Here is a 15,284-nt window from a genome sequence, read left to right as displayed (position 1 = left end):
GGGAAAGCTGTGATAAGCGGGTGGATCTGGAGCGTATGGGGGATCATCTGGCACTATGGCCGGAGTTTGGGTAAGGGTAGCATCTAAGAAGCTAGGTGGTGGCAGGGGTTGTGCCTTCCCAGTCATCCAAGCCTGATACATGTCCGCAATGTGTTGTCTTAACATCCTTACCTTTTCAACCAACCCATTGCCATGTTCAACCAATTATTTTTGGGCACCAATACCAACCAACTCAATTGCGTTGCCGTCTGCCATTGCCTTTCGACTTTATGTTGTAGAGAAGAGTTACCACTTTAAGAACCACAAACCAACCACCCTTTTGCTATAATGAAGATAACAAAAGGAACAAATGAAGTCATCACGTTAGCGTTAGGGCATTTAACATAAGATAATCTCACATTATGTGCAATGCACTTAGTCACAGTTATCGGTTCTAACATGACTTCGTGGGTTTGAAGGTCATACGGAATCATCCCAATTTATTCATTTCAATCTTCTCTTTTCTTTCCTTTTCTAGCACTTGCTTGCTCATCTTCCTTCCTCTTTTTTTTCTAATTATCACTCTTTTTTTCCTCTCATTTCTCACATCCCATAATTTCATCACTTTTTTATTTTTTTCTTTTTCTTTTAATAATAAAAAAATGATTTGATCGAACCCTATGTAGGTTGCCTACATATCATGACACCGCATGAATCAGATCTTTGCGAAGTTCGGGAAGATTAGAAATAAAGTAAACAAACTAACGTTTTTTCTTTTTTTTTACTCCCTTAATGACTACTCTGACGAGAAAAGGGAAATAAAAGAAATAAATCTCTTTTTTTTCTATTTTTTTTGAGTTTTCTAGACTTAATGTTCTATAACCTATTCTAAACTCATGTCATGACCCAAAAGGTCATCACTTGTTTTAAAACAAAACTTATGTGTTTTGAGGCCTTGAAAATCTCATTTAAAATCACCTCGATTTGCGTGCACAATCCGGGCGCGTAGCCGGAAAGCTTAAACATGATAATCTGTGGAAAATGACAAGTTTTGATTATAGAATGAGCTAATTTCACTTAGGTTAACGTTTTGGGTAAACGGACCCGGACCCGTAATTTGACTATCCCAGTGGGTCCGTAGGAAAATATGGGATTTGGGCGTATGCCCGAAATCGAATTTCGAGGTCCCAAGCCCGAGAAATAAATTTTTAAAGGAAATTGTTTTCTAGAATTTGTTTAAAGAAATTTGAAATGAAATGAAATTTGATTAGAACGTGATGGTATCGTGCTCATATTTTGGTTCCGGTGCCCGGTACAGGTCTTATATATGATTTAAGACATTTTTGTGGAATTTGGTGAAAAACGGATGTCATATGACATGATTCGGACTTAAATTGCAAAATTTATGTTTAAAAAAGTTTTGGAGAAAATTTTATTGATCTAGAGACTTAATTTGATGTTCATGATGTTATTTTGATGATTTAATTACACGAGTAGGTTCATATAATGTTTTTGAGTTATTATGACATTTGGTTTGGAGCCCCGAGGGATCAGGTGAGTTTCGAGATGTTTTTACACTTAGGGAAAAGTTGCAAATTCAGAAAGTTGCAGGTCTCTAAAGCCAGGTCTCGCAGTCCACAGTGGGGACTTCGTGACCGCGGTGGGATTTGTGCGGTCCGCGGTGAGCAAGACCAATCCTTCGCGGCCGCGCTCGATTTCTTGCGGTCCGTGGTGGAGCTCCGCGGTCGCAGTCCTTTTTATGCGGTCCGCGGAGAGGGTCTGAGAGGGGTATAAATGGACAAGATTTTCAGTTATTTTGCACTTTTCAAAAACCCCATAAACATAAGAGGCGATTTTTTCAAACAACCTTTCTTCTCTAAATCAATTGTAAGTCATTTTTAACTAGTTTTCTTCATCATTAACATCTTTTAACATGATTTCAACTTCAAATCAATTATTTTCATGGGGGAAATTGGGTGTTTTGGGTAGAACCTAGGTTTTTCAAAAATTGGGTATTTGGACCTCGATTTGAGGTCCGATTTCAAAACAAATTACATATTTGAGCTCGTGGGGGAATGGGTAATCGGGTTTTGGTTCGAACTTTGGGTTTTGACCACGTGGGACCGGGGCAATTTTGACTTTTTGGGTAAAACTTTGGAAAACTCATTTTCATGCATTCGAAATTGATTCATTTAGTGTTTATTGATGTAATTAAGTAAATTGTGACTAGATACGAGCAAATTGGCGGTGGAATCAAGGGGTTGAGCTATAATTGAACCTTGAGTTGTGTTCGTGGCATTGAGGTAAGTGTTTGGTCTAACCTTATCTTGAGGGATAAGGAGTTGTGTCCTATTTGCTATTTTCTTATTGTCGAGTACGACGTATAGGCATGGTGACGAGTATATATACGTTGGTGTCAAGCATGACCTTGGGTCTTATATAGTGATTTTTATGATTTCGTTGTATTATTCATGCCTTGGTGAAGATTTCTAATTGTTGTATAAAGTTTGTGGAAATAATTGTGACCTATGAACATTGAGGAGCGTTGGCTCAAGTTGTATAGCGAAATTATGAAAGTATAAGTGACAATTGAACTTTTAGAGCATTGGTTCGAGTTGTGAAATGAATTGTGAAAGTATAAGTGATAATCGAACCTCTAGAGCATTGGCTCGAGTTGTGATGTGAATTGTGAAGTAAAATTGAGAAAGAGAAGAGATCATTGTGTTGTAACCCTTGCCGGGCTATTGTTGATTTATTTGTTGTTCTCTTACCGGGATTTAATTGTTTAATTGTTTTTCCCTTGGCGGGATTTAATTGTTTAACTGTTGTTCCCTTGCCGAGATCTCTATTACTATTTTGTTTATTCCCTTGCCCCTTTGCTTGTGATTGTTGTTTGGGTGAGGAAGAGTGTTAAAGCACGAAGAGTGATGCCGTGAATTGTTTGTTATTGTGAGGAAAGAGTATAAAGTACGAAGGGTGATGTCGTGCCACACGACGTACCATTCCGTGCTGATTCTATTGATTATATGGTGAGGAAAGAGAATAAAAGCACGAAGGGTGATGCCGTGCACATTTTGATTCTATGATTGTTTTGGTGAGGACAAGAGTAAAAGCACGAAGGGTGATGCCGTGCACATTTTTATTATATAACTGCTTTGGTGAGGCTGAGAGTAAAAGCACGAAGGGTGATGTCGTGCAATTGTTGATTTCTTCTTCCTTGTTGATATTCTAGTTGTGCTGCTTCTTTCCTTACTTGATGCCTTGCTATTCAGAACTATTATCTCCCCCATAGCATGTTTCCCCCTCCCACATTGACTGGTTATTTATGTATTTCTTTTCTGCTGTATATATATATATGAACTGCACAGGTTTATTTGGTAGTCTGGTCCTAGCCTCGTCACTACTTCGCCGAGGTTAAGCTAAACACTTACCAGCACACGGGGTCGGTTGTGCTGATACTACACTTTGCACTATGTGCAGATCCATGAACAGCTTTCGGACAGTAGTTGGAGTGCTTCCTTCAGTCCACCCGGAGACCCAAGGTAGACCTGCAGGCTTCTGCAGGCCCTGACGTCTCCCTCTATCTCTATTTCCTGTTTCATTTCTTTTTGATCAGAAACAGTGTATTGTATTTCTTCAGACCTTATATGTAGTAACTATTAGACAGTCTGTGACACCAGGTTTTGGGGTATTTGAGGTTCTAAAAGTTGTAATAGACGTAGCCTTAAGATATATAATTATTGACTTCCGCTTATTTATTTAAAATTCCACTTTTATCATATTATCGACTTTTGTTCGTTAAAAGAAGCAAAAATGAAAGTGTAGCAAGTAGTTAAGGTTTGGCTTGCCTAGCTCCCATTAGTAGGCACCATCACGACTCCTGAGGGTGGAAAATCCGGGTCGTGACAACTCAAGCTTAAACGAGCAAGAAAAATTTCAAACCAAGAAATGAAAAAGATAAAAAAAATATTTTTTGATTTCAATTTGATTACCTAAGGGAGAAAATCTGAAAATAAACAAAAGATAAAGTATATTTTTTTTCTATGTACAATATCTTAAAGTTCTAGTAAAAATAAAAAGAATACACATTTTTGTTTTTTTTTTCTTTAATATATTTCCCAAAGCAAAAACCTCAAAAGAAAATCTTTTTGGATTTTTGGAATTAATATCTTACAGAAAACTTTTAATTTGGTATTAAAAGAAAATTTTCTTTTTTTGAATTTTTAGTCCTAATACACTAAAAGAAATATAAAAACAATTTTGTATTTTGAGTTCTAAATATTAATTCCTAAGGAAAACCACAAAAGATTTTTTTTGAACTTCTAGAGTTAGTATTCTAAAGAAAACATCTAACAGAAATATAAAAACGCAAAATCTCTTTTTTTGGAATTTTGATTTATTAAACATCTTTTTTTTAATAAAAAATAGGAAATACAATACCAAACGACTCGACATTACTGTACAAAACTAGAAGGTAAAAGACGACATAAAAAGAAAAACAGACTGAAAACATAAAAAAAAATCTCCTTAAGCAACTCCTGAATGAGCGATCCTGACTGGATGGTCACAGGGCATCTGTCATGCTCAAACTCTGGTAAGTAGATCCATACCTGTATGAAAAAAACTCAAACCAACACTAGGTGAGACAATAACACTCCCTATTGGACGCATGCAAGGCACGATTGAGGCTATTTTTGCAAAATGGCTTAATCCCTATTGCGTAGTTCGGGCAGATTGGTTAAGGGCGAGAATTAAAAAAACAACTAATTTAGAGAAAATATATTTTTTTGTCTTTTTTCAAAAATGATGAAACATGTAAACTCTTTTTGGATTTTGTTTTCCTTTTTTTTTTTTTGATTTTTGATTTTCGGAAAATGATGAAAAAGTGCAAAATCCTTTTTTTTTTGAATTTTTCATTTTTTATCTTTTCTTAAAATATGTGACAGAAAACATAACTGGGTCATACTTGTTTTATTTTCACACTTCACTCTCTTTTTTTTTTTTTCATTTGCCCTCAACTATCATTGGTCTGCCAAATAACCCTTTTACCCTTGAATAAATGCAACATGTAGCACATAGGATGCATTAGGATGATCTTTTATTTTTGGGTACACTTGTCGTAGACAGACCCAACCCCTGTGTTGAGTCCCCAAAGCCAAATGCACATGATGCAAATAAGCGTTCCTACTAGGGATCCGGCATGAGGTTGAGTTATTCTAGGTTCAAAACCTGGGTATGTTGTTCTAGACTTGTGTACCCAAGCGAACAACTCGAGCCGAGGAGGGGGGGCTACGTACCAGGAACCAAAAGGCCATCCGGCTTTGTAACTTGTTCGACCCTCTTCCTAATTTAAGGTATGACACTAACTGAAAAGGAGTCACACCAGTGTACACATCCCCGAAGATGAGAAGAGAAGGGTTTCGTAGTAGTTTACATACAGTTCAGATAATATCAAAGAGGTAAGAAGCAACATTTAGCACATTAGGCACAAACATGTAAGTAAAATCAGATAATAAATAAAGCCAAATATAACAATTATTCTAAGCTCGAATTCTGAACCCTGAACCAGAAGTTCTAGGTTCTTATCCCCAGCAGAGTCGCCAGAACTGTCACACCTCCTTTTTCCTACCCCCAAAGTGTATAAGGGAGTTTTTCCAATTTAAGTGAAAATCGAAACGGGATTATTTTACTCATCTTACTCATCATCATTGTAGACCATCAAACAATCAACTAAGAAAGAAAATAAAATATTCTAATCTAAATGTAGAATTACGCCAATTTCAAACCTACTGAAAGTCCAAACCAAACAAACCAAATTCACTCCCGTTTAAACAAAATCAAGTGTTTCATCAACTCATTTATTAACTCACAGTAAAATACTATACAAACTATAACATGCTAAATCATAGTGCCGTTAAACTAACATGAAGCTAAGTATGGACAAAGATGATATACCCGATGTTATCATTCAGCAAATACGATGGTTACGTCCGATTGATCACGACGACATTCAATTTTGTGAGATAGCGCAGTAGAATACTAAAACCTTTATCGCATCAGATGTTAAGAAACTAGCTAAGACAAATAAATCAGAGTTTCAATGAGTCGAAGGCTAATCGGTCAAACTCAGAATGAAGCCATTACCTAAACATTTCATTTTTTCCAACCACTTGCGTTAAAATATATCGAACCATAGGACAAAACATGAATGAATATTAATCAACACAACAGGGCATCAAGCAACCAAGGAAAGTATCGAATACCTTTTTCTGAGCACGAATCAACACTAAGAAAAGAAACAATAAGGAAAAGATGGACCTGAAATGTGCTTTCCTTTAATGAGAGTTCCAATAGTTACACCAACAGAGTAAAGCCACGATTACAATCGGCCTCGAGACAGCAATAAAACTCAGCTGGAACCATAGACCTCACCTCAATACCCAAATCGTAAACTCAATCGGACTGAACGGCGGCCGAAACTCCAAACTCAACGGCCTCTCAATCAATTTTCACGAACGAAAAATCAAAACAGGACTGAATCTCTTTTGTTTTTGATTTTCAAATTAAATCAAACTATAAAAGAACTGAAATCAAAGATAGACAACCAAAATCAGAAACTTAATTAAGGTTGAATTAAGTGTGAAGAGGGGTGGGGAACGACTGATTTTTAGGGTTGAGCAATGGTGGTTTGCAGCGCTGGTTTGTGTGTGTTTTCTGGCAGCTGTCGCATAGGGGTCGTATGGCTGATGGGTGGTGTGAGCGGCGGGGATTTCTTTTTGTTTGTCGCTGGTTGAAGAAGTTGATCTTCTTTTATTTCATGATTCCCAACTAGGTTAGTCACCCCTTGTAAAGAACGACTAATTTCATATCTCTATCTCTAGGTTAGGGTCGTTTTTCTTTTTTTGTTTTGAAGGAGATCAAACTTAGGTCTTCAAGATGTGAAGGAGATGAAGAGAAAAATCCGATGGGGGTCTGATTTTTTTGTGTTTTTTAGCTGATAGCCTTAGGTCTAGGGGTCTAGGTATTTGTAGGTTTTTTAGGTTAAGGGGTATGGGCCTAGGAATTATGGGCTAGGTCCGAAAATTAGGCCTAAAAATGGGTCATTTGAGCCCGACTTTTATTCTTTCCCCGCGAACGAGACTAAAATACGATCTCATTTATTAATTAGTCCTATTTAAGTAAAAATAACTATTAAAATAAGACTGACCATTAAAACAAAACTATTTTTGGTATTTTTCAAGATTAAAAATGACTACAAAACATTAATGGAACTATTTTTTTGTAATTTTTATTTTCTTGTAATAAAATAAAGTAAAAGAGTCAAAATTAGTTGAAATAACGATATTAGGCCTAAATTAAATATTTACGTGCTAAAATATGAAAAATCTTGGGGAGGGTCAAAAATCACATGTATACATGAGCAATTCGTGTTTTTCCTGTTGTTTGAGGTAATTTGAGGGTTAGACTAAGTTTGTATAATATTTTGCGACTTGATGGTAAGTTTGGTTAAGGTTCTGGATGTCACACCTCCTTTTTCTACCCCGGAAGGGAGTATAGGGGAGTTTTTCCAATTAAAGTAACAATAATCGAAATAGGATTATTTATTTAAAATTCAGAGTCGCCACTTGGGATGATTTATGGTGTCCCAAGTCACCGGTTTAAAATCCCGAATCGAGAAAGTTTGACTCTGTTTTATAGTCCGCAAAACACAGAAATCCGGATAAGGAATTTTGTTAACCTGGGAGAAGGTGTTAGGCATTCTCGGGTTTCGTAGTTTTAGCACGGTCGCTCAACTTTTAATATTGGCCTAATTATCTAATTAATTACATATTTTATCCCTATTGTGCATTTTAACCTTTAATTTTAATTATTTAACCGCTTTTAGGATTTATGTAATTAGTTCTTGAACAAGTTACGATTGTCGTACACTTGTTTATTTTGGAACACGCCACAAACCACACTACATAAAATACACCCGCGATTCGCAACATGTTTATTTTATTAATGTTTGAAGTTTTTATGATTAGGTCACATGAAATGCACACCCAAATTTGGATTTATGTACCGTGACCATGCCACGGGAGCCGTACCCATAGCCACGATAATTTATTAAACGCTCCTAAAGCAAACTACGAGTATATAAGAAAATAAAAACAAAACTAAAATAAATAAATAAATAAAAACTCATTTCATTCTCCATTTCTCTTAATTTCTTACTTCATGCATTTGGCCAAACCCAATTCCTAAAGGATTGAAAATGCTATTTAAAGATGTCCAATCCCTCAGTTCTTTATTACTCTTCCTTGGTGCCAAGTTCGCGAAACTTTACCGACCCAAACTAAAATTGCATATTTTAGAAACCCAATTAAATTACCCAAGCTGATTTAAATTAGTAAAAAAGTAGAACAACATAACCCATTTTCTATATGAACACTTGTCAAATGACTCTAAAAGATCAAAAACCAAAACTCATCAATAACACATAAATGAGATTAAGCACAAGGGAATATCAAATAATGTGATCAAATATGTAACATAAGTTGATTCCCAAGTTACCATTAAAGCTTGAAAGATAGCATAAGTTTACTGTCCATTGTTCTGTCGATGGATAAGCCTTGAAATTAAAATGAAAAAGCTACTATCAAGAAGTTGAAAAATTGCTAACTTTTGTTATATGTCACACAAAAATTTAGCAATGATACAACCTCTGCTGCAATCTTTTATATTTTTTCTTGAAAGTGTTATAGTTATGAAACTTTAGTTTTCAGAACTTCACAACATAAATCTCATCCAAAGCTGACTGCTCTTGATCAACTGACTCAACTACTTTCTCTAAACCGGAATGAGTCCAAATGCACAAATCCGACATAGTAGAAACTAAATCCAAAATCAAAACTGATTCACGTAACGAACTCAATGAACACGTACGACTGAACATATATGAAATCAACAAAAAACTAAGAGAATAGGCCAGCAACATATTCCAATCACGGCACATGAGATTAACATCATAAGTAACAGAGAAAAAGGAGAAAAGATGAACCTGAAATAGTTTTAATTAACGGAAATTCCAGTAATTACACTGATAGATTCGAGTGACTCGCTAACTACGGAACTCGAGACATCTATCAAACTCAAATGGGCTCCCGAACCACACCTCGAAAGACAGCCTCAATACAATGGTGCATCAAACCTCAATCGCAACTAAGCAATTCCAGTGAGCACAGTTTCCGGCGAAGCTCGACTTCGACCACAACTTCAATGCAAGATTTTGGAGCTCCAAGGGTCTCTTTTTAGTCTAAAACGGCTGAGGGCTCGATGTTCAGGGAGGTGTTTAGCTGGAAATGGCGAAACTCTTGGCGAAGTGCTGGCAAGGCAGTGACCTCGATAGATTGAACAGATATTGAAAATGAAATGGATGTGGTTTATGGCCAAGGCAAGACTACAGAAGCTCTTAATTCACCCAGTAAATCTAAAAAATGAGCTCAAACTCTTGAACAAGAAACGAAGCAGCAGCGACGGCGAAACTGAATACCACTAGGCGACTCAACCATATTTCATTAGATGAAAACAAATTCAAAGAAGAAGCTTAAATAAATGAGGGTGATTTTTCTATTTATTCTCTTTTATGTGTGTGTGCGCGTTCTTTTTTTGGGAATTTAGGGGTGAAGTCCCTTTCTTTATCAGTGTGTGTTTTTGGATAGGAATCAAGAGAGAGAGATGATGTGTTGTTAGAGAGTGTTGATGATATTTGGAGTTGTGGATGGACAATTTTTAGGGTGTGTTTTCAAGATCAAAAACTGCTACTGTCATTTTTTGGTCTAGGGTTCTGCGGCAAAAACTTAAACCTAGGGATTCTAGGTTGCTGATGGTTTGAGGAAAGTGGGGCAGGTCAGGCGAATGGGAGGCAGGTCTTGGGTCGGTCCGGTTTGGGTTTAATTAAAGGGAAACGGTGTTGGGCTAAGGGTTAATTTTGGGGAAATTGGGAGTTTGGGCTCAAGGGCTAGTGCGAAATTGGGCCATCTTCTTGCCCAAAATTGAGCCAAAATTGTCTTGAATTAAATAACAATTGGGCTTCTTAGAAAATCTGAATTTCATTAACTAAAAGCCTAAGTTTTGCTCATCGAAAATATTTACAAGAATGTAAGACTACTCCTAATTAATTTAAATAAACTTCTAAAATAGAATTAACTATTAAAAGTGAAACTATTTTTTTTATTTTTAATTTTATGAAAGGTATATAAAATAAAAGTAACTAGATAAAATATTAATTAGCTAAATAAAATAAAATATTTTTTGTAGTTTTTATTTTGTGATAAAATAAAGTAAAAGAGTCAAAATTAGTTGAAATAGCTATATTAGGCCTAAACTAAATATTTAAATGCTAAACTATGTAAAATCTTGGGGAGGATAAAAAATTACTTGTCTACACCGGGAGCCTCGGTGAGTTTCGGATGGTTGACGGATCATTTTTGGACTTAACTTGATGGCTAAAGATTGCGGGTGTAATTGTTCTGGTTTGCTCTTACGAATTCACGAGAGTAGTCTTGTGTTTGTGAAGTGAACCTTGAGGCTGAGGAGAATTTGTTCTCCGCGTTCGCGAAGGAGAGGACACGTTCGCGAAGGTTGGGCAGAGTATGCATCGCGAACGCAATATTGGGTACGCACCCGCGAAGAAGAGAGGAGGCAACTAGGGACCCCATACTTTTAGTCTACGCATTCGTGAGGGTGAGGTCGCATTCGCGAAGAGTAAGGTCTGCAAAAGTTTGCGTTTGGAAGTCAGTGGATGCGTTCACGAAGGGTTAATTTGAGGGGCAGACAGAGTGTTCTATGCGAACGCGAGGGGAAGGTCGCGGTCGCGATGAAGGCATCATTGTGCAGTATAAAAAGATTTAAAAATGAGGGTTTCCTGGATTTTCATCATTTCTAATGTTTTTTAGGTCGGTTTTGGAGATTTTTAGAGGATTTTTGAGGGGATTCTTGAGGTAAGTTCTGTTCTCGTTTCAATTCAATAATTATGTTTACCCATTGATTTTTCCACCTAGTTGGTGTATTTTTGAGGTGTAATTTGGGGGTTTGAGGTTAGGAATTTGGAAAGTTGATTTTGGGGATTTGAATGTTGATTTAATGTCAGATTTTGATAAATTTGGTAGGAATAGACTCATGATTGAATCTGCTTTCGGGTTTTGTGACTTTTGTTGGATTTCGAGACGGGGGCTCGGGGGTTGTGTAACGACCCGACCGGTTGTTTTGAGCTTTTGCACATTGCTCGCTAGTTTTCGGGCATGACTATCCCCGTGTGATGTATTATGACTTATGTAAATCATCGATTTGGTTTTCAGGGTAATCAAAATGGATTTGGAAGAACAAATCTCATTTTGAAGCTTAAAATTTAAAAGGTTTGACCAAGTTTGGACTTTTTAATGTTCGATCTCAGATTTAGATTTTTATGATTTGGTTAGATCTGTTAGGTGATTTTAGACTTGGGAGCGCGTCCGGAATGTATTTCAGAGGTCCGTGGTAGATTTAGGCTTGAATTGGCGAAATTAGAATTTTGCCGTTTTCCGGTTGATAGGTGAGATTTTGATATAGGGGTTGGAATGGAATTCTGGAAGTTGGAGTAGGTCCTTTGTGTCATTTGTGACTTGTGTGCAAAGTTTCAGGTCATTCGGATGAGGTTTGATAGACTTTTTGATCGAAAGCAGTTTGGAAGTTCTTGGAATTCTTAGGCTTGAATCCGATGTGATTTTGGTGTTTTGATGTTGTTTTGAGTGTTCCGAAGGTTGGAACAAGTTTGAATAAGGTTATGGGATATGTTGGCATGTTTGGTTGTGGTTCCGAGGGGCTCGGGCGCATTTTTAGATTGATTCCGGGCTATTTTTCCTTCATGTTTCATTGTTTTATTCTGCTGGTATCTGGTGTCTCAGTTCTTCATCGCGTTCACGAGGCAAGTGTCTCGAACGCATAGTGTATTCTTATGGCAACAGAAAATTGCTCTTCGCGATCGCGAAGTATGTCCCGCGTTCGCATAGTGTTACGGGAGGACTTCTTCGCGTTCACGTATGCGATATCGCGTTCGCATAGAGTAGAGTTAGGAGCTGTTGCTGGAGGACCTTTCTTCATCGCGTACGCAAATCTTGGGCCGCGTTCGCATAGTTCTGTATCCTGCGTGTATCTCGTTCGCGAGGCTTGTGCCGCAAACGCATAGTGCATTTTTGATGGCTGGTGTTTTTGTTCATCGCGAACGCGATGGTTATTCCGCGTTCGCGAAAGAGGATGTCTGGGCAGAATGTATAAAAACCCATCTTTGCGATTTTTAGCCCATTTCTCACCATTTTTGAATGGTTTTGAAGCTTTTTGAGAGGATTTGAAGAGGGATTCAAGGGATAACACTTGGAGGTAAGATTTTTGAACTCAATACTCGATCCTATGTTGATTCTTACTTGTTTAAAACATGAAATATGTGGAAATTATAGCCTAAAATTGGGGAAATTAGGGCTTGAATTTGGAGAGTATAAATTGAGAATTTGAAGGGGAATTTGAGGTCCGATTTTGATGTTCTTGTTATGTATAAACTCGTGGGAGGATGAGGATTTTATTGATGTGACTTGTTTCTGATTCCGAGATGTGGGCTTGGGGGGCGGGTTTGAGCAATTTCGGGAATTTTCATGTAAATTGGATATTTTCGTGTGGCTTTGTTCCTTTAGCATATTTTAATGGTTGTGTACTGATTTTGCTTAGATTTGGAGAATCTGGAGGTCGATTCGAGAGGGCAAAGGCATCGCGGGCTAGAGTTTGGACCGGATCGAGGTGAGTAATGATTGTAAATGTTGTCCTGAAGGTATGAAACCCCGGATTACACATCGTTGTGCTATATTGAGGTGTCACACACGCTAGATGACGAGCATGGAATCGTGCACCGTTGGGGATTGTGACTTTGTCCATCCCGAATGACTGTTTTACCGCATATTTAATTGAAAACTATTTGCTATCATCATGTTTTGGGCTGAATGCCATATTTGGGCCTCGTGCCAACTATTTGAACCGTTAGGGGATTTTTTGCTTCTATTTCCTCACTATTTTGACGATATACTTGTACTCAGTCATGTTTTATTCTACTGTTTCCATAACTCAGCCATGTTTACTCTGTTATAACACATTAAATGATATTTTAAATGATATTTTGGGCTGAGCATCATGTTTTATTATTGCCTGAGTGGTTTATGAGATTCTGACTGAGTAAGGCCGAGGGCCTGTGTTGTGAGGATACTTTGGGTCTGGCTGCACGCCGCAACAGTGATACACTGATTATGATTATGAGGTTGAGGGCCTGAGATTGTACGCCACGAGGTGGCTTGTTGATATGAGGCCTAGAGCCTGTTTGATTATGCCACGAGATGGCTTAATATTGCACTTGGGCCGTAAGGGGCTCCTCCTAGAGTCTGTACACCCCCAGTGAGCGTGGGTACCCATTGTGATATGAGATATAGCCCGAGGGGTTGGTGTTGTTCCATGATATTGCCTGAAGGGCGGATTTTATGTGTTTATCTATTCTAGCTACTTTCCATTTAATTGTTTAATTGTCAAAAAGGTGCTTTAAAGAAGTTTATTCTGAACTAAGGTGTTTTTATATGTTCTCACTATTTTATTGCTTTTACTGGTTTTATACTGCTTCTTTATAGCATGTTGATGTACTTTTACGTGATTTCTTATCGCTCAGTCTTCATTTATTGTTATTACTCACTGAGTCTGAGTACTCACATTACTCCTTGCACCTTGTGTGCAGATTTTGGTATTTTTGAACCTGGTAGTGGGTGTTGGTTGCTCAGAGGTAGAGTCATCGGAGTTTAGCAATGTAGTTGCCCGACGTTCGCAACATTGCTTTTCCCCCTCTTGATTTTATTAGACTGTATTTCGTATATTTTTCAGACTTTCCGTTGTATTTAAACCTTAGTAAATGCTCGTGACTTGTGATACCCCGATGTCGGGATGTATCTATTTCCGCACTTGTTTTATTTCGCTTAATTTTGGAATTTATTTCTTGTCAATCACTTAAAATGACTTATTAAAATTGCTAAAAATGAATTTGGGAATTGTGTTGGTTGGCCTTGTCTTCACGAGTGGTGCCATCATGACCGGGTCCGGTTTGGGGTCGTGACAAGTAGGTATCAGAGCCTAGGTTACATAGGTCTCACGAGTCATGAGCAGATTTAGTAGAGTCTTACAGATCAGTACGGAGACGTCTGTATTTATCCTCGGGAGGCTGCAGAACCTTTAGGAAAAACTTCACATTCTTGAATTCTTATCGTGCGTCCTTGATTCAGCTTGAGATGTAACACTTTGAATTCCTTCCATGCGTTCGTATGCGCACATGAGCACTCGGTATCAGCTGTGCATTGGCGGCTTGTGATTCCTTTATCGAGGTGTGAGATGTGATCTTTGTGTGTTGATGTTGGGCCAGTCTGAGGACTTGAGGCCGGATTTTGCCTATAGCTTGAGCTTTGAGGCGTTGATCGTGTGAGCACGTGCTTTTAGATCAATATGTCCGATAGTGCCCTTATTAGTGGGAGGGATGAGTGGATAGCTACGTGACGGGTGTGATGTGACTGCGAGATGTGTTCATATGAATTGAATGAGACAAGAAGGGTATGCTTGAGGATAGAAAAGACTATTTGGCGCTTGATTTCCATCTTGATTGATGTATAGACCCGAGGCATGGGAGTGTGAAGAATCTTTTTATGTTTTCTAGTTAGGGAGCGAAGTAAATTTCATGTTGCGATATAAGTTCAGACTTAGGAAGAGTAAGTGACTGCGAAATTTTTATACCGATGGAAGGGTATGAAGAGATGTTAGCTAAGGCGAAGCTGGTGGGTTATCTCCTGTGGATTGTTCTGAAGTTTGTGTAATCCTTTATGTCGTTTATTGGAAGATCTTTGTTACCAGGGAAATATATGTGTTGCAATTTGAATTTGGGTCGCCTAAGAGAGTGGGTTTAACTGTTACAAGAGTGAATACGAGATTTGCAGACGATTTAAAGTACTAGATGGTCTGTGTTTCACGAGCTTATGAAGGATTGAGTTTAATCTCACTATGGTATTAGGGATGCAATAGAGTATATGCGTTATGAGTTATTGTGTGTGTTTTGATCTATGCCTTCGAGCCAAGTGGGAGAGTCTGTTGTTGATTAGTTGATTGCACGATTATGTGCTATGTCCAGTTTGAGGCATGCTGGTGAATCAGTTATGGCTTACGGAGATTGAGACAGAGGATGACTCGAGTAAAGGAAAATTTTGACAAAGGTTATA

The 15,284-nt window shown here is 37.8% G+C and overlaps 1 long non-coding RNA gene across 1 annotated transcript; it reads right to left on the bottom strand.

Annotated features, from left to right (window-relative positions):
* Positions 1 to 4,340: 4,340 nt before the first annotated feature.
* On the bottom strand, positions 4,341 to 7,185 carry LOC142170766 (uncharacterized). Its single transcript, XR_012700275.1, has 2 exons — positions 6,298 to 7,185; positions 4,341 to 4,589 (listed from the first exon to the last, which is right to left on the bottom strand). It is a non-coding gene; the product is annotated as an uncharacterized LOC142170766 (long non-coding RNA).
* Between the last annotated feature and the right edge of the window lie 8,099 nt (positions 7,186 to 15,284).

This window comes from Nicotiana tabacum, chromosome 16, assembly GCF_000715075.1.
Source record: "Nicotiana tabacum cultivar K326 chromosome 16, ASM71507v2, whole genome shotgun sequence".
NCBI lineage: Eukaryota > Viridiplantae > Streptophyta > Magnoliopsida > Solanales > Solanaceae > Nicotiana > Nicotiana tabacum.
Note: the sequence above shows the minus strand (reverse complement) of the source record. Positions and strands in the feature narration are given on the sequence as shown.